We start from the raw sequence: 20,220 nt of genomic DNA on the forward strand, positions 1-20,220 counted from the left end.
TTGGAATAAACAAATGAGGGATCCCCAGCACCCAGGCCCTGCTGATGTACACTCATCCTAAAAGCCCCTACCCCATGCCCCAAAAGTTGAAATAGCCTGTTTCCCCTCCCCTCACCCACATTAAAGGAGGTGTCTCGCTGAAGCTGCCTCCTGAGATTGTAGCTCCCACTGGTCCTGCCTCACTTCCTCTCTCAGAATCTACAGGTTGCAATCCCTGGCTCATTGTGTAGCTAGCTACAGGAATGAAGTGGAACCAGAATGACATGAAAGCAATGTGAGCCTAGAGAAATGCAGAGTGAGGGACATTCACAGAGAACAGAAAACTGATTCATCATGTGGGTTTGCTTTATCAGTTGGATGCATATGCTGGACTTTGGATCTTGATATAAAGTGTCTGGGGGACATGCTGTATAACGTCACTCATCAGCCTTCCTGGATTCCTGAAATTATCTCCCTGCATTTCAAATGGTTCTGCTGACAGGTGACGTAGCACTTTAAGACACAAGTGACAGAATAATGACCTATCTATCATAACACAGACTTCACTGAGCTAAATAAGTTTTCCCTCCATTGGGAAGCTAAGAGGCTGATTTCGACAGAACAGAAACATCAAAGCAGACTGCCTGCGAAAACGCACAGGAATAGGAAATAATACAACAATGCTCTGTTTCCACCAAGTTTGCTCCTTATTATTGTGGGTCTTTTTGGAGTTACTTAATTTTTTTTGAGACTGTTGGATTGAAATCATGACGCATTTATTACATGTTTATGATGTGTGGTCTAGGGAAGAATGGTGACACCTTAAGTTTGAACTGTGCTTTGTTGGATGCAGAGACACTACCTGAGGGTGACTGAATCTGGTGACTCTGGGTTGCATAGTGGAGTGGGAAACACCTGCTTAACTGCATCCATGTTGAGGAGGATTTCCTAATGAACATTTCAGCTAATTTGCTTCAAGTATTTTTTTTAACTTTAGTTTTCTTTTTATAGCAAAATAAAACACACACACACAATGTTTTCTTCAATATCCAAGGAAAACATGACAATAATCAGACAATATCCAGAGTCAAAAGACAATAATCTCTGGTTTTACATATTCCATGCTGTAGACTCAGTTTTGTAGGGGTAGGCTTTTTAACTGAAGAGTCATGTTATCTTTAATTTTTAAAAAATTTCAGTCATTTAGGTCTGCTAATGTTGCCAGTTGGCCCAAGTGGCAACTTTAGATATGAAAACCAAAACATCTGTCATGAATAAAAAACAGAACAGGAAATTAATGGCAAACTAAATCACAGAAAAATAAAGTTAGTGAACTTGAAGGTAGAGGATCAGAAACAACGCAAATTTAAAGTTTGCATTCTTTTTTTAAAAGAAGGAATAAAGCAATGGTTATCTGCAAAGAACTTTTAAAGACTTCATAGTCTCACAAGTCTATTATTTAGTCTGTGGGGAGCAGATGAAGTATTTGAATAAATAATGGCTGAAAACATTTCAAACATGAAGAAAATAGCATACTCACACAGATAAATTTCAATAAATCTAAAAGCAAAGCAAATCTGAAGAAAACTCCATGGATACACACTATAACCAAATTACTAGAGATTAGTAGCAAGGGGAAATATTAAAATTAGCTACAGCAGGATTGCGTTTCACATATGGAAAGCGAATATAAGGATATCAGAAGAATTCTTTGTGACAAGAAAGTTAAAGGACATCTTCAAAGTGCTAAAAATAAAATTTTATATATATATATATATATATATATATATATATATATATATATACACACATATACATATATATATAAGTTTATACTCAGAGAAGCAGTGATGTCTTTCTTTATTAATAAAATAAAATTTATTATTATATCATAAATATGTGTGTGTATCTATGACATTTCTACATGCAAGCATACATGTTCCATGACACTCGCGTAGAGGTCAAAGGAAAACTTTCAGGAGTTGGTTCTTTCTTTCCATATGATATTCTTGATATGAGATTTAGGTTGTCATTGTCAGAGTTGCAGAACAAGCATTTGGAAGTACTAAACTACCTCTTTGGTCCTGGGTGAAGCACCTTTGAAAAATAAATATGAAGTAAAACGTTTTTCAGACTTAATAAAGGCTGAAAATTTACTAGCTGACTTGACCTACAAGAAATGCTGGAGGTCATGTAATATAAGTTGTACAAACATGTAAAATACTCTTCATATTTTAAACCTACAACTCTTTCAGCACTAAAGTTCTTAAGTGATTTGAGTATCATGTTTAGCACTCTAAATTGTGTCTATTTTAATCATTAATGGCAATTGTTATTCTTGTAGATGTCATTCATTTATTCAATAAGTACATGTGTTTTTAATACCTCAGGTGATATAAACATGTCTACATAGTATACATTTTAGCTGATCTGAGTTTATACAGAAGACTATCCTATAACTATTAAACATTAGCTTTAATTTGTTTGTTTGTTGTAGTTGTTTTTCATTCTGAGTGGCAAAATCCTGAAAGCAGGTGAAAAAAAAATCATGAACCCAACCCCGCTGGATCTGTGGTTGTCAAGTTGGTAGTTAGCTGTAATTGACTCAGAACCCTAACTAATACAGCTCACTGTTCTGTAACAGTTTTGTCTTACTATCTTTTAAACCTTGAAATGGGTTTATTGCTTGTAGGCTCTAGCAGTGATCCTGGTGATCTGTATTATTCTCAATGCTGCAAGTTTAGTTACACATGCCCGTGCTTGGTGGATTAGCTGAGTATCTGACCTGTCACAAAAGACAGGTGGCCTCATAGCCATTATGATTGTGTCTGATTGCTTTTATGTCCCATCAGTTGCTGAAAAGGACTGAGATATAGAAAGTGATATATGGACCCTGCCGCCGTTAACAAGTCGTATTTGATGGTGGCATAAAATCAAACCACATTCGCCCCGTTACCATCCCTGATATAAGAATGTATGGGTTACCTTGGAGATTTACATTGATGTCACTGATAAGGGAACGATATAATTAAAGTTCATGGCTGTTTTTGTTGACTGGTTGGCAGTTCAAACTAAGATGCAAATGGGGAAGATAAAGTTAATTTTCTCTAGTATATGATGTTACAGCTGCACAGTTTTAACTAACCTCTTAAGACCCATGCTAAAGGCTGAGAGTGGTGGAACTTTAAAATTTTTCACACTAGAGGAAACCCCCCTAATGTCCTGGTAGAGATGAGGTCACTCACATGAAAGGACACCGTAATGCTGGTGCACACTGAGAACAGCACCTTCAGTCTGTCTGACTCACAGTGAAAAAATAGAAATGATTGAGAGGTGGACCAAGGTCTTGGTGGGATGATTGCTAGCTTTCAGAACAAGTTAAAAGGCAAAATGTTTTCATGTTAACTTTGTCTCACAAGCTTAGTTGTAGAGTGGAAACACTTAAGGGAAAACAGCCTGGTATTCAATTTACCCAGCACTTTTAACTGCTGAATTCTGCTCCCTGAAGAGTCAGGTGTGGAAGCCCTCACCCCATTCTGATGGTGTTTGTAGATGAAGCTTTTTTAAAAAATCGGCAGGATAGGAAGCAGTTCTTTACCCAGAACCTAACCCACTGACCTTCCAGTCTCCAAAATGAGGAGAAAGAAGGAATTTTTTAAAGCCACCAGAGCTACGGTATTTTTATTCTCACAGGCCGTGCTGCATGTTGTATGTTTGTGTGCCACTTAGTATACCTTTCTTTGATGATATTAACTATTTTTATTTTAGGCTGATTTATGAGATTAAAAACTCCGAGTAGTTTATAATCCAAATGGGCATTGCTTTTCACAGGAAACACTGAGAACATGTATTGTTCTTTCTTTTAGAATTTCATATGCTTTGGATAAATATGTGACTGCATTTGTGACACCCTCAACAGTTACCCACCCAGGGGATGCTGCTGCTAGTTTGTTAAGAGAAGGGAAATGAGGTATAAGACAGGATACCTTTAGAATCCAGGAAACCATTTGGTTCCATGGTGCTGAGATTTTATTGCAGTTTTTAGAGCCTTTTTATAATTTCAGTGGATACAGATTTTCTGCTCAGGTTTCTTATGGTAAATAGTAGGGAATTTGAAATGAGAGAGACTGGGCAGCATCCTGTGGAGTCCCTGAGAGGAAGATCAGCCCTTTCTTCTGTGAGTCTGTGCCCGACCCTACTTCAGCACCCCTTGCTCTTGGCCTTTCTTCTCCCCCAGTTCTCCCGTATTTGAAAGGATGTAATGCCATTCTCCTCCTTCTTCTAGTCCTCCTAATAATTCAACTAGATGAATCATTAGTATATAACAATTAATATATATTAATAGATATATAACTGGAGGCTACAAGAGGAAGATAGAAGGCCCTTGCCTTTGGAACAATGCATGGCTTCAGTATGTTCAGTGTCTTCCTTTGTCTTTCCTGTTTCAAACTTTAGAAGCTGAAAATCAAGCTCTTCTTTTCCTTTGCCTCGTCTCTATGATAGTCCTACCCATTTAAGCTGTCTTCTTTCAAATTCAAGAGAATAAACCTCAGGGTTCTTGAAGGCAAACATGTTCCTCTAAGACAGCATAAGTATATTATACATTAAAAATGTATATCACACAGATATGTAGATGATAGATAGTTAAATAAAAGATAGGTAGTTAGTTAAATAGAAATAAAAAGATGGACATAAATAGATAGTTAAATAGAAGATAGATATTTAAATGGATAGAAAGAAAAAGATAGAGGATAGCTAGAATAGACACAAATAGTTGAATAGGTAGAATTATAGATTTTTGTGAGATAAAAGATTTCAAGTCACCAGTGGTATTTCTACTCATTGGAGTTGATGTAAGAGGTCAGTGGGAACCTCTAGGAGTGAGCTATAAGGGTAGCCAAGTTGGAAGACTGCCTTCCTTGGCAGAATCTTGTTTTTTGCTTTGCAACTTTCACTTTTAGCCCAAAGATTTATTTAAAGACAATGTACTACAGAAAGGTGGAAGAAACTCTTGGAAGTACCATTGTTACTTCCTGTAGAAAATAAAGCTAAATTATCATATGTTTAAAACATATTTTATTTATTAGGGCATGGTGACACAAGCCTTTAATCCAATATTTGGGAGTCAGAAGCAATTGAATCACTATGAGTTTGAGACCAGCCTGGTCTAGATAGGGAGTTTCAGTTAGCCAGGGCTGCATAGTGAGACCCCGTCTCAAAACAAACAAACAAACAATAAAGCCCCCATTTTATTATTTGTTTGTATTTTTGTGTTTGCACATGCATATATATTGCTGCACTTATGCCATGGCACATGTGTGCAGGCAGAGAAAAGCTTGCAAAGTTAATTCTTCCTGCAACCACATGTGCTCCTGACTGAGCTCAGACCATCAGATGTGGTAGGAGGTGCTTTTACCCATGGAGCCAGTTTTCCAGCCCTACTAAACCTTTTCAGGCATCCACATGTCCCTTGCTCATTCTGATTCTTAGCATGCAGTGAATCCCGTGTATTTTGAGACTGTGATTCAGATGGCATCCAGCATTCTCTGTCATGGTTTGGAGTGATTGATCAGTGGTGGGGAAATTGTATCTGTCAAGATCTACCTTGTCCTTGCAGGCTTCAGCTGCAGCATGTTCTGCTCCTGAGTCATGTGTCCTGCGCCATCACCTGTGCTTTCTGACAGGCCACTCTCCACATCTGTCCTTTTTGTCTGAAGATTTATTCCATAGTCCTGATGGCAAAATGTCCTTCCCCTGGGGACCCAAGCCTGTGAACATCGATCTCTTTTTCTCTCTGTTGACACAAGTCCATTAGCTTCATCTGTCTTGAGGACAATCCAGGCTAAAAGCTTATCTGATTTTTTTTCTTCTTTGGAGACCTTTCAGAATTTCAAGGTTATGAGAAACTTGGCTTTGACCAAAGTGTGTTGCCATCTGTTGCTAGTTTCTAATCTCAGATCCATTTACTAGATTTTCCAGGTTCATTTAAATAGACATTAAAACTTAATTGTGTTTCTCTCATATTGACCCAAGACCTTATAGTTAAATCTTTTCTTCCAATTTTTCTTACCTAAATATCTCACTGTTCAGCCATTTTGAAGGAATAAGGTTTTTATGTGTGTTTTTTTTTTTTTTTTTTTTTTTTTTTTTTTTTACTGAAATTACACAGTATCCAGCATTTCTTTACTAGGTGCTGTAAAACCATATCACATATAGTAGAAAGCAAGGAAGCAGACAGCCATTTAGAGACCCCCTGTAGTGCCAGGGAAGGGTTGAACCCTGAAAATCAGACAGGAGCTGATCTGATGCAAATCACAGCAGGGCCTTTAATTGGAGCTTACTTGGGCCCCTCAGCTCACCAGGAACACACAGGCAGGACAGTAAGGTCTTTGGTGGAGAGGAGCCCGGAATATTTATCAGGGCAAGGCTTTATGGCAACAACAAGCAGGGGTAAATGTGCAAGTGTCTAATTGGAAAGCTGCATTAGCATAGTTGGCTGGTGCCGGGAGTCAAAACTTAAACTTGATTTGTATTTCCCTCTGCGTTGTGGTCATTAGGCAGAGTGTGGGCTCTTAACATGACGGGGAGCATGTACAGATTTGTTGGGGTAATAACCTGGAGATGCTGGTCTTGTTGGAGGTGAGCCTAGAGACTCAGGTTTTTGTCGGAGGGGGGCGGAGTTAACTTGGAAAGTAATACTAGATACTGACCTGTTAGTTTACCTGAGTTCAAACTTAGGTCAGGTTCTCTTTAACGGAGTCTGAAAAAAGATTTGGCCTCTCACCCCCTTTCGTTTTATTGAAGTCTATGGGGGTGGGCTTTTTTTTTTAAATATCAAAATTTGCTCATATTTCAGGTGAAATTTGTTTTCACTTTCTAAATTAATTATAACACTAAACTTTTGGTGGTCATTTATTTTTCTAGAGAGTTTTTATAACTTCCTTGTCAATAAATTATTCTTTTAAAAGGATAAAATTATTTCTAGCAATATAGTCTCAAAATTAAAATTTAAGAATTTTAAAATAATTGAAAATGTGACACTGGAATCAGAATGCATAGCCACACAGAAATGCACAATGTAAACCTCCCTAAAGTAAAGATGTATTGAATATATAATATCTTATATTATTACATAATTATATAAACCTTTTATATACAGTTTTTACCTCAGATCATTTTTGCTGTAAATAATTTAATAGAAAATACTGTCCATGTATGTGATTTTTAAGACTTCAGATACACTTGGAGTATGTGTGAATGTCTGGGCATGTGAGTAAAAATTGCCTGTGGAAACCAGTAGAGGATATTGGACCTCCTGGAATTGGAGTTACAAGTGACTATAAGCTCCCCAATATAGGCTCTGGGAAGTGAAGTCTAATCTTTTATGAAGAATAGCAAATATTCCTAACCACAGTGTTGTTTCCCCAGATGTCACAGAACATTTTTTCAGAGAAACATGTATGCAAATTATTTGTACATGAATTAAATTATATTAAGCATAATTTTTAGTCATTAAGACAAGCATAATAATTCATTATATTGAAATATATATGATCAAGTTTTAAAATCACCAAGCCCTACTGTATACCCACTCCACTTTATTAGATTAATATGTAACAGAGGACAGCGAACGCCTCTGTGAAACGCTGTAACACTGGTGAAATTATAGGTGTGCTCTTTGCATTTCATTCCTTCTGTAAATTAACACCAGTTTTATAATACACAGTGTGATCTGTACTGTGAGGGAGCGGGGGGGTATATTAGCTGACGTGAGGTGGTGATTATATAAGTGGGGGTCCTTCTCTGGTTCTCACAATGGGAATTCCTAACCAATCACAGAGGGTTTTCCATCTTTCTCTGCTGAACCTTCAGGTCTGTAACTTGACCAGTAACAACATACAAGGTGCTTACTGTTTTCAGTTCTTATGGTAACGTTCATTATAGAGTCCAAATTAATTTTTAGACTAACTTAGTTCTTAAGAGGCTCTAAGATACTTCTGTGGAAAGAATGATGGCTAGTAGAAAATTCTAGTATGTTTTCACTGAGATGGAAGACATGTGAGTCGGAAGTGGTGGGAATGGTGGGCAGTGATTTATCTTGCCCATCACTGGGAAGATCTCTTCTGTTTTCCCATTCCTAGCTGAATGATGTTCCAACTCCATCTGCCCTAGTCAGGATTGCTATTGTTGTGAGGAAACATCAGGACCGAAAGCAACTAGGGAAAGAAAAGGTTTATTAGGCTTACATGTCCATAGCACTGTTTGTCATCAAAGAAAGTCAGGACTCAAGTAAGGCAGGATCTGACGCAGAAGCCAAGGAGTGCTACTCCTGTGTTGCTCACTCTGCTTTCTTATAGACCCAGGACCAGCAGTGTAGGGACAACAATACCCACATTGGACTGGGTCCTCTATCAATCACTAAGAACATGCCCCTAGGCTTCTCTACAGCTGTGTCTTTTGGAGGCATTTTCTCAAGTGCTGTTCCCGTCTCTTAGATAGCCTTTCACATTTTAGCAGGAAATGAGAGCACAGTTTCTCTCTATCATGGCAAGTGTCTGTATTGAGAGGCCATGGCATCCTTAAGTTGATTCTTGCCACCCAATAGAAGAAACACAATGATTCTAGGTAACTAACTCACTGAGATAAAAGTTACTATTATGTAGCATATATTATAATATATAAAAAAACCATGACTGCTACTTTTAGATCTTTGTCTTATGTTGGTTTTTTAAAATATCTTTCATTTACCCATGAATCTCAATTTCCACACTTGATCTACACACAGATTCCTTCTTACCTCCCTGATCCACTCCATTTCTCCTAGCTTACATATATTTTCCAATCTACATTATAGAATTTGCATTTCTCAGATTATGTTTACTTGAGAGACTCTGTCACCATCTGAAAACACACACACACACATACACACACACACACACACACTCACTCTGAAGTCAGAGTTAAAACCTATTTATGCTTAAAGACAGCAACTATGTTCAGAGTGGAATTTAACTCATCATGCATGGGTAGACGAACTCACTGGTGGACTAGTGTGTCCATAGCCCTCTGAGATGACAGTCAGGAAACCAGGGCTTGCATTCACTCTGGTAGAGCATGGATTTAGTTACCAGGAAGTCACACACGTGGTTACTTTGGAAGTTTCACATTTCCAACCCTTAATCAGTAATAGGAGTGCCCTGATCTAGTTGTTCTCTGAAGTGTCTTCTGGTTCTGTGATTTTATTGTTTAACAATATGCATAAGTGTGCAAAGATGAGTGAAAAGTGGCTTGATATGAATGTCTGTACTTGATTTTAAATCTTTCATGACTTACTGATTTTTCCTTAAAATATCCATAATGAATATCAATGGCCTTTGATTTTTCCCTTGAAAGTTTAAATTCTTTTATCAATAGCATCCTCTACTTCCTCCTTGTCACTATCCTCTCTCATTGCAAGGTCATATGAACAAATACATAAGATATAGATTATTATATTGAATTTGAATTCCAACTTTCCTGAACATTTTTTTATTAGTGTACCAAATATGTGATATTATTAATTTATAAGGGAAAGGTTTGTATTGCTTATAATGTTGGAGTTCCAGTCCCTGGCTGGTTAATGTCATTGATTTTAAATCCACAATAGACAACATATGGTCAGAGCATATGATTGAGTGAAGCCACATACTTTATAGTCAGCAAGCCATTTAAAATCAGAAGCAGAAACTAGATTCCCACAATCCCCTGTAAGGTCATATTCATAGTCCTTAAGGACCTATTGTTAGCTCAAGTTTGTAGCTTACAGACCTTTTACTTTTATTTATTTATTTTTATTTTTTAACATTTTTATTAGATATTTTCTTCATTTACATTTCTTTTTTTTTAACTAGGCAAAGAATTTTATTAACCCTTTCCAAACTGTATTCCCAGGCTTCTTTAGCTTTATTTGCCGCAAAGAATGAATTAGGTATAAGCGAAAACTGAAAAGAGCTGCAGTGTCTGGGGGGCTTGGGCTTAAAAATATTAGAGATCTAGATTTTATCAGATCCATAATAAACAAAAAATTTTTAAAAAGCAGTCATGATATAAAATAGCAGCTCCTGTAATTTCTGCAAGTATCACCTTCTTCAGAAGTTGCTTCAATTCAGTTTGCCTCATTCTTAGAAGCAAAGAATTGCTTCATCAAAATTCTCCACCAGATCTGGAACTTCACCATCATCATCCTCTCCAGTAGCAAGTGGTGCTTTTCCATCCACAGATTGTTTGGGCAGAGCTTCAGCCAGTCTCCTTAAACTAGTCAGACTGTCTGCACCAAGCTGGTTGAGGATGCTGGGAAGCATTTCTGTCAGCTGCTTTGTCTCAGTGTGGCGTGTAATGGTGAAGGTGTTTGCTGCCAGAGATGCCTGAACTTTAGGGTTGTTAAAATGGATCACTGTCCCTTGGTTTGTAAACATGTTCACCTCTTCAATACCAGAGATATTGTTTACCCCTAACTTCTCTAAGGAGAACTGCAGTTTTTTCTCCTCTGCTGTGGCTGTTCTGTGAACCACCTTCTTCTCTACGAGCAGTTCCTTTCCCACCAATGCGCACTTGTGCCTGCAGTTTGGCGAGTTTCTCCTGGTTCATGATCATTTCTTTCAACTTGTCAGAGTGGAAATGGCTAAGGTTCACTCTTCTCTCAGACCAGTTGAGAAAAGGCGCCTTCATTTACATTTCAAATGCTATTCTGAAAGTCCCCTATACCCTTCCCCTCCTACTCCCCAACCCACCCACTACCACTTCCTGGCCCTGTCATTCCCCTGTACTGGGGCATATAATCTTTGCAAGACCAAGGGCCTTTCCTCCCAATGATGGCCAACTAGGCTAGAGACAGGAGCTCTGGGGGTACTGGTTAGTTCATATTGTTGTTCCTCCTATAGGGTTGCAGACCCCTTCAGATCCTTGGGTACTTTCTCTAGCTTCTCCATTGGGGGCCTTATGCTCCATCCAATAGACCAACTGTGAACATCCATTTCTGTATTTGCCAGGCACTGGCATAGCCTAACAAGAGAGAGAATATTGCTGGCATGTGCAATAGTGTCTAGGTTTGGTGGCTGGCTGATTATGGCATGGATCCCAGGGTGGGGCAGTGTCTGGATGGTTCTTCCTTCTCTCTCAGCTCCAAACTTAGTCTCTGTAACTCCTTCCATGGGTATTTTGTTCCCCATTCTAAGGAGGAAGGAAGTATCCACACTTTGGTCTTCCTTCTTGATTTTCAATGTTTTGCAAATTGTATCTTGGGCCTTCTAAGTTTCTGGGCTAATATCCACTTATCAGTGAGTACATATTATGTGAGTTCCTTTGTATAGATACTCTACCATAAAGATCTCAGGGGTCCAGATTAATTGAGACTGCTGGTCTTCCTACAGGATTGCCCTTCTACTCAGCTTCTTTCAGCCTTCCCTAATTCAACAACAGGGGTCAGCTGCTTCTGTCCATTGGTTAGATGCAAGTATCTGCATCTGACTCTTTCAGTTGCTTTCTGGGTCTTTCTGAGGACAGTCATAATAGGTCCCTTTTTGTGAGTGCTCCATAGCCTCAGTAATAGTGTCAAGCTTTGGGACCTCACCTTAAGCTGGATCCCACTTTGAGCCTGTTGCTGGACCTTCTTTTCCTCAGGCTCCTCTCCATTTCCATCCCTGTAATTTTTTCAGATAGGAACAATTATGAGTCAGAGATGTGACTGTGGGATGGCAATCCCTTCCCTCAATTTCTGCTGGAGAAATTCAGACAGCTCAGCCTTAAGTTCATGCTGCCTAGATGACATCTAGGGAGAGGACATGATCAGATGAGAGGAAGAGGTCCCCAGAGAGGTCTCTCCCCTTCCTAGTAATGCCTAGTAATCCTTCAAAAGCCTCTATAGGAAACAACATTAAAAGTTAGAAATAAATGCAAAAAAAAAAAAAGACACTCTACCATAGCAATGGTATTATTAGTGAGAGTGCCCTATTGTATCTAGAACAAAGACATCCTTAAAAATTCCAGAGAAGAGAATTGGGGAATTAAAAAACAAAACAAAACAAAACAAAACAAAACAAAAAAAAAAAACAGGATCTATAAACCAAGCAAGAGCTTATAGGCAGGTATAGTTTGACTATTAGGCACCAGCTTATGGTTCAAGGGAGTCCAGGAACCAGGAAGATTAGGGAGCATAGCTGAATGCCAATTCCACAGCAAGAAAGGCTATGGAACTACCCTCCGGACAGTGGACTATTATGTGAGACAAAAGAGGAAAAGGCCACAGGTTTTCTTATGAGATGGGAGAAGCCAAATGTGCAGCTGACTGGCTTTGTAGTGATCTGACCTGACAATAAGTACTTAAGTCTGCTAACAGCACCTGGACCTTGGATTGCTTTACTTTTTACTTGATTCCTCAGAGGCAAATGCTTTACATGCCCTATATCTTACACCCAAATTTAGAGAATTAATCCCAATGACATAGGTCACAGGAGACACAGACAGCTTTAGGTTCAAAGAGACAAAGTTTTTATTTCCTCTTTTAATTACTTTATTCTTAAAATATACAATCATATGTAAACTTTTTTCTGTGCTGCTGGGCTCAGACATATAGGAAGCTCTATGCAAGGCATATATGGGTTTTTTCTTATATAGGAAGGCACTGAACATCTGAAAGTTCTCTCTAGTTGGGCAAGCTAAGCAAAGACTGAACCCAGAAAGATGAACTGATTTTGTTTAATGTATATGCACGTAAATGAGCCATGTAGAATTTCAGTAAATAAAATCTCAATTTCTAGAGTGGCTTGATACTTTTTCTTGGGAGTTAGATGCTCATTGCATCTCAACTCTCACCTAAGTGGCCATGCAGCTCTCCTTCAGAAAGATTAATCTGTAGTGACCAATTAGTCTCTAGAAATCACTTGGAAATTGAGTTTAGGACTGAGGGGGCCAATGAGACAAATAGCATCCATCTCCCCCCTTTTTTTTTTTTCTGGGGAATTCAGATGATGTGCTTTCCTTCTGGGTAAATACAAAATCCTCCATTGTCAGACTCAAATGCAAATATTCCTTCTGTGGGGTTTAAGACTTTGACAGTTTCCAAGGAGATGTGGGAAGATTTTGATGCCAGCTCCTGGCCAGCACTTTTCCAATCATAGGTATGTCCTGAGAACTCTTCTAAGGTTTCAGTTTTTAAGATTTTCCAGTCTAGTCAGCCTGTGAACGTAGAGTCTTGGAATGCAGGAATTCAACACATCTGACACTTCTTCTTTCCATTCTAATTTTGTAAAAGAGAAAGGCTCTCTACTGTGATTTTGTACAGTTTATTTGGGAGCTGTCTCCACTGTCAACTTACATTTCCCTTGAAACCCCAGTGGCTGGCCCAAGTTTCTACGTTGAAATTTATTAGATTGAAATTAATATTGAAAATTATTAGAATAATCTTATACAATGGCATCTTTCAGGGAAGAAATTTTGACATATTTTCCCATTGAAATATGTATTACAATAATTTTATTGTATATAGTTTTCATATAGGTGTGGAACTCCTTCCACAGATTGGTTTAACTGTTTAGGAATTTCGGAAGGCAGTGTTACTTATGTATGACATATGCCTAGAAATCTATAACGGGTTGCTTTAGTTTCAAAAGATTTTGTCTCATTATGGCTCCAGGGTTTTATAATAAATGAAAGAATTAGTTAATACAGGGTAAAACTTAACTTAGCATTAAAAATACAAAGGCAATTAGGTATGTGCTGCTATACAAGAGTCAGCATGTTTAACCTCTAATCTATTTTGTTGAAATTAGTTGCAAGACCAATCATAGTTAGGGGGGCTCCCTTCTTGATTTCTGGTTGTTCTTCTCTAGTGCTATGTGGCTATCTTTGTGATTTTATAAGTTGCTCCCTGGTATGGTGGCTTGAATGAGAAATGCCCCTTATAGGTTCACACATCTGAACACTTGGTCCCCAGTTGGTGGCACTGTTTAGGGAGGTAGCACAGCTTTTCTGGAGGAAATAAATTACTGGTGGTGTGTTTTGAGATGTATAGCCTTATGCCACTTCCTGTTTACTATCTGCCTCACGCTTGTGGTTAAAGATGTGATCTTTCAGCTTCCTGTTCCTGACACCATGCCTGCCAATTATTGTCATGCCTCCATCTCATCATGGTGGACTCTTAGCCCTCTGGAACCTTAAACAAAAAAAACAAAAAAATGAACAACAACAACAAAAATCCTGTCTCTTTAAGTTGTCTTTGTCATGGTGCTTTATTGCAGCAACAATAACAAAAAAATAGTGAATACACCTGAATATCTGTTTCAAAGAGCTTCAGACATCTGCCTTTGTCATATATTCTCTCTGTGGATGAAAACTTTATCTCAGCCATGGTTAAAGAGCACTGCTTTTTCTGTTCCCATTCTTTTTCTGTTTAACTCTGTCTCATGTGTAGATATGTATAACTTGAAAGATGTATTTGCTGTAAAGTGGATTGCACTAGCATTTTAGACTTTTGCAGTACTGAATGCAGAAGGGATTACAGAACATGCGTTTGCTCCTGAGAAAGGAGACTATGTGGTATCATCCAAATATTTCTCATTAAGGTAATTTTTTTCCCTCTCTAACTTCGACTGTGATATTTCTTGGGCTCCAATTTGGAACAGGATCAAAGGAACAAGAGAAGTATAGAGTTGCCACTTTTGGCTAGGGCAAATCACTCCTCATGTTTTCCCTGTCCTATTTGTGTGGGCACTTAGAAATGAACAGACTTTGACACTTTAATCTTCACTAGTAATCAGATAACCCCTAGAGAGTAATGCTTGATGACTCTGACTTTAACATGGAAAATATTTTATATCAAAATAATTGTAATAGTAATCATAATGATAATGATTGTGGAAAAAAAGAGAAAAATAAAATACAAAAGGAACAGGATGTAGGTCATGGTTTGGATGACTGTGTCTCTTGACTTGCTCCTGAGAATGAACTGGAGGACTGGAGCATACTCCTAATTTTGCTGTTTCAGTTTTCTTCATCTGACACTTCACACACTTCTTCCTCTCAGTTTGGTTTCTTGGCTTGGTTACCAGCTGGATCAAAATCGTGATCACAGCTGTCACCCTTAGACCCATCTTCCACTGTCTTTATAGTCTGTAGTACTGCTGTACAGCATGTGTATGGCTTAGAGAAACTGTCACCCTGTTTCCCACATTCTCCATGTTCTCAGAATTGCACAGTACAATTAGCCATCCCTTTATTCATAGGTTACATACCTATGAATCCAACCATCTCAGATAGAATATTTCAGAAAAATACTAACTTTGTACTGCATACATACATACATTCCCCTTTACGTGTTATTAGTACTACAAAACACAGAGAACAACTACATACATAGAATTTATATTAGATTACTATTATACATAATCTGGAAATCATTAAAAGTATACAGGAGGGAATTCACACATTATATACAAACAGCATGCCATTTCACATAAGGGACTTGAATATCGGTGTGCCTTTATATTATCAGGTGGGGAGGTTTTAGAACCAGCCCCCAGCATATTCAAAATATCCTCTATTTGATGCTTTATATTAGGATTATTTTTGACCATTGTCTATTTCAGTTAATCAACCAAAAGTCCAATAAGGTATGTCATAAAGTATTTTTAAAAAATAGTATTCCTGATTATGGGCATTATCCACTGGATTCCTTTCTTATAACACTGAGATTAATGTAGGATAAATCCTGCTGAACAGTGTTGGAAATAAAATTTTCCTTTATAGGGATGCAATTAAAGTACAACTATGTTAAAAATGTCATGTTGCTCTTTGTCAGGGAAGCTTATTATGCTCTATCCTTATATTTGAGTGAATCTTTTCTTCTAAGGAACTCGGCGTTCTTTTTGAATATTAAACGACTGCTACAAAATACTTGTGAGATAATGATTCTTTCAAATTTCATCAAAGTTAACAATCATTAATTAAACCTCTGAATTTTCCAGAAGTAGGAATAACTTGAACTTATTTATCCACCTGTAAAGAATACATCTCTTATACAACAGTAGGTTGATTAATAACTGCTCAATTACATTCTCTCATACTAATTTATATGTAAGTATGCATAGGTGCACAGAGAAATTGTACTAGGCTTTTTTTTCCCATTTCTGTGACCAAAGTACCAAAGAAAAGTAATGTAAAGAATGAATGGTTTATTTTATTTGGTTTGAGGCTACAATCCATCAGGACTAGATGGCATTACAACAGTAGTATGAGGCTGTTCACATTGTGTCTATAGTCAAGAAGTGGATGTTGGTGCTCAGCTTATTTTCTCTTTTTTAATTCACTCTGGAAATCCAGACCATGGAATGGTATCTGTATCCATATCTAAAGTGGGTCTTTACATCTCACTTAAGATGTAACTTTAACTTCTATATAACTTCACAAATATCCTTAGAGGTTTGTCTTCTATGTGACTTCTCAGATCTGCCAAGTTGACAATCATGACTAACCTTAGAGGCACCTTAACAGGAAATGCCATTTTATAGTCTTCAAACAGCTTCCCCCCCTCCCCGATCAAATAATAATGGAAACTCTTTGGATAAATAGGCTAATTTCTTTGTGAAGAGCATATAACAGAAATATCAGCATCATCTTGAATATCTGGTTGAAATGTCTTAAACCCTTCCAGGACAAATGGCATCAAGCTTAGAATATTACTTCAACTTCACGACCCTCTGGAGTCACAGGCAATGTATCTAATTTCATTACTCTTCCAACTTTCTCTTGACAATAAATAAAGTGGGATGCCATTTCTTAATAGTAAACTTTTATGTTTCTAGGATGGGGAAATTGTGCAATAGGTAGAGGATTGTGCAATATTGAGGATGTGAATTCAGACTCCCAGTACCCAAGTTAGAGATGTGTATATCAGCATGAATTTGTATTGCTGCTGCTAGAGGGACAGAGACAGAAAGACCTCCAGAGCTTCCCATTTATCCAGCCCAAAAGAATTAGTGAATTTTAGTTTTACTGATAGAACATGTCTCAAAAACCACGGTGGAGAGCTATTGAAGAAGACATTTGACATCAATTATTGGACTCCGTATATGCACATAAACACATACATAACACACATACAAATATTTATTTTCTAGTGATTATCACTCATATGCCAAGTTTTATGTCATCTCTTGTTCTGTTGCAAAGAGTAGAGGGCCCTGCTTGCTTGTTTGGGAGTATTTGTTTATTTTTGACTTGATGTTTAACTTCTGACTACTGTTCCTTGACTTGATTTAATCTCTGATGTCCCTATATGGCCAAAAGTTCTATTATTTGTCCATAGGAGAATTTGAATGATTTAAAGTGTCTCTTCATCTGGAGTAAGGAAAATCAACACCAGCAAATGACAGGGAATTCTCTCATGCCTTCTGGTCTTTATGTGGAGATCCATGCACCAGAGTTCCCTACAGCTCCCTTACAGAGTGGCAGGCTATTGTCAGACAGTGATCTGTCTCCACTGATGTCAATTTATTTTGTTAGCTTCTCCCTTAGATCTCGGTGGCCTGACATGCACAGTTATGTTGTACCCTTCACTCTTCAAGTGATTCTATTTCTAGGGAGAGTTTTTCCACTAAGAGTTCAGTGACCTGGTAATAACATTCTCATTAGAAATATATTGGTTTCAGTGGATCAGAATGAAATTATATATATATATATAAATATATATATATATATATATATATATATATATATATATACCCTTGATATTACCCAGAAGACAAGCCATAGTAAAGTTTGAGTTATGGGAATCATAATGTCCCATGATAGCTCATAAAGTTTCTCAACAATAGATATTACTCAACTGACATGTCTGAAAATTCTCTATGGGCCAGTGAAATCAGCTTCTTTCAAATACTATATATTGAATGATCATTGTGTTCCCATAAAGTCTGGATTTCTCCAGAGTCTGTCATGATGGATAAACTTTTGGAACAGAAATGAACAAACTATAGCAGATAGAATATTTGGTGCCAAATAAGCATCCTTATGTAGATCCTTATTAATATTTGTAAATTTCATGTCATAAAGATGAAAAACCCGAAGACCAGATGTCCAAAAGTAAGCCAATACATTCATACTTTAAATACATTCATTTCCCCCAAAACAGTCAGAAAGGGGAACCTGGAACGGTTTATCTGTGAAATTCAGTGGGATGAAAACAAACCATGGTGAGACTATACTTTATTCCCCCTGACAAGAGCTCATAGATTTAGGACCAAATGGGTATTGTAGGCATACGTGCAATGTTTTAAAACCTAGTGTTTTATGACGGTTTATAATTTTGTATCAAAATATTTAAAAGAATTGATAATTATTAGTGTTAAGTACATTTATATCTTATCTTCTAAAAGTTTGTGTTGGTAGATTAAGTATAGATTGGGGTCTGAGTTCATAATAAATACAAAGATTACAAAGGTTGAACTTTCTTTTCTGTACATCAAGGCTAAGAAAATGAAGTCTGTGTCACATGCCCCAAAGATCAAATGTCATTTTTCAAATTTGACCCTAGTCTTTTCTATCAAAAGTATTCATTGTCTGGGTTTTTTTCTTTCTTTCTCTCTGTCTCTCTGTCTCTGTCTCTGTCTCTCTGTCTCTGTCTCTCTCTCTCTTCTTCTTCTCCTCCTCCTCCTCCTCCTCTTCCTCCTCCTTCTTTTTCTGTTTTGTTCGTTTGTTTGTTTTTGTTTTTCGAGTCAGGGTTTCTCTGTGTAGTTCTGGCTGTTCTGGAACTCACTCTGTAGACCAGGCTGGCCTTGAACTCAGAAATCCGCCTGCCTCTGCCTCTCAAGTGCTAGGATTAAAGGTGTACACCACCACTGCCCAGCTGTCTGGTTGTTTTAAATTCATTAATTCACTTTGTTGGCAATCATTTTAGAGTGATTAGCCTATACTAGTCTTGCATCTGACACAATTATAATTAAATCTTAATTAACAAGGCATCATTCTAAATAAATTTGAATCTTGTCATTACAAATTCATTCTCTAAAATGTCTGTTCTATGGATATTCAGATAGTCAGGGCCCAGATAGACCTTGTTTATATATTTACCAATTAAATAGATTATTACTAAGAATTTGTAATGTTTTATGTCATATGTTGGTAATTAGAAAAGACATGGATGTAAACAAATCAGTCTTTGTTTCCACAATGTGTGTATTTTGGGAATACACTGTGCAGTAGAAATGCAATCTTAAAGACTGTGTTTCCATCCGTTCGTTTATGACTGCTTAAAGGCTATTATTGATTGAGATAGGAGGGGAAATGATTTGGTATGTTTCTTTCCTACACTAGTCATTTCCTCAGAGAGAAGAAAGAATTTGAAAGATGAATTGAATTTTTCTTCAGTCTTTTCCCACAACACCTTCGAATTTAAAGCTGTGCCTTCTAACTAATTCAAATACAATGGTCCTGGGAACTCATCTCATGTATATCCAATAAAATGGCCTCAACCTAACAGTTGTTTGTTCACACGTGTAAAATTTGAAGTAAGTTGTATTTCTCATCAGTCAGAGGTCATATTAGGTAATAAAAAGGGAACACAATCAATTTAAAAGTCCTTTAGGTCTTTCTGTTCTGAGAAAGGTTAAAACTAGGATTGAGGTAGAGTATGGCACAGCTGAAGAAATCTGGTGTTTTAGTTTCATTTTTGTTGCTATGATAAATACCCCCACATAAAACAACCTAAGGGGGAAAGGGTTCACATTTCTCAGGTTACAGCCGATCAGCATAGGGAAGCCAATGGAGGAGATTGAAACAACTAGTCATATCACATCCAGACAAGAGCAGAGAGAAATGAATGCAGAAATGTCTCCTGCTTAACTCTTGTTCTCCGTTGTTACAGTGTTCAGAAGTAAATGCAGGTAATGATGCCGCCCACTTTTAGGCTGGGTCTTTCCACATTAATTCATATAATCAAGACAATTTCTCAAAGACATGCCCATAAGCCAAGCATGATCTAGGCACTGCCCACGCCTGCAAGACTCTCTTTTTAGATAATTCTAGATTGTGTCAAATTGACAGATACAATAGATCTAGTTGCACATTCTATCCAAATAGCTAAATATTTATATGCATAGTGAACATGGGCAGTGTTCTTAGGGATATTTGAATTCACAGTGATAACAGAGGTACTTATCTGAATGCCCACATCAAACATCCTGGGGCACTTGTACCTGTGGAAAAACTGGT

At 37.5% G+C, this 20,220-nt stretch overlaps 1 protein-coding gene and 1 pseudogene across 1 annotated transcript in view; one reads left to right on the plus strand and one right to left on the minus strand.

Moving 5' to 3' along the window:
* Window positions 1-20,220, plus strand: part of Itgbl1 (integrin subunit beta like 1) — a 261,464-nt gene that overhangs the window by 15,328 nt on the left and 225,916 nt on the right. The gene's annotated exons all lie outside the window — the stretch shown is intronic.
* LOC110309287 (transcription factor BTF3 pseudogene) lies at window positions 9,960-10,605 on the minus strand (annotated as a pseudogene).

The sequence above is a fragment of the Mus caroli genome, unplaced genomic scaffold (assembly GCF_978045245.1).
Source record: "Mus caroli unplaced genomic scaffold, Mus_caroli_1 scaffold_12, whole genome shotgun sequence".
Lineage (NCBI taxonomy): Eukaryota > Metazoa > Chordata > Mammalia > Rodentia > Muridae > Mus > Mus caroli.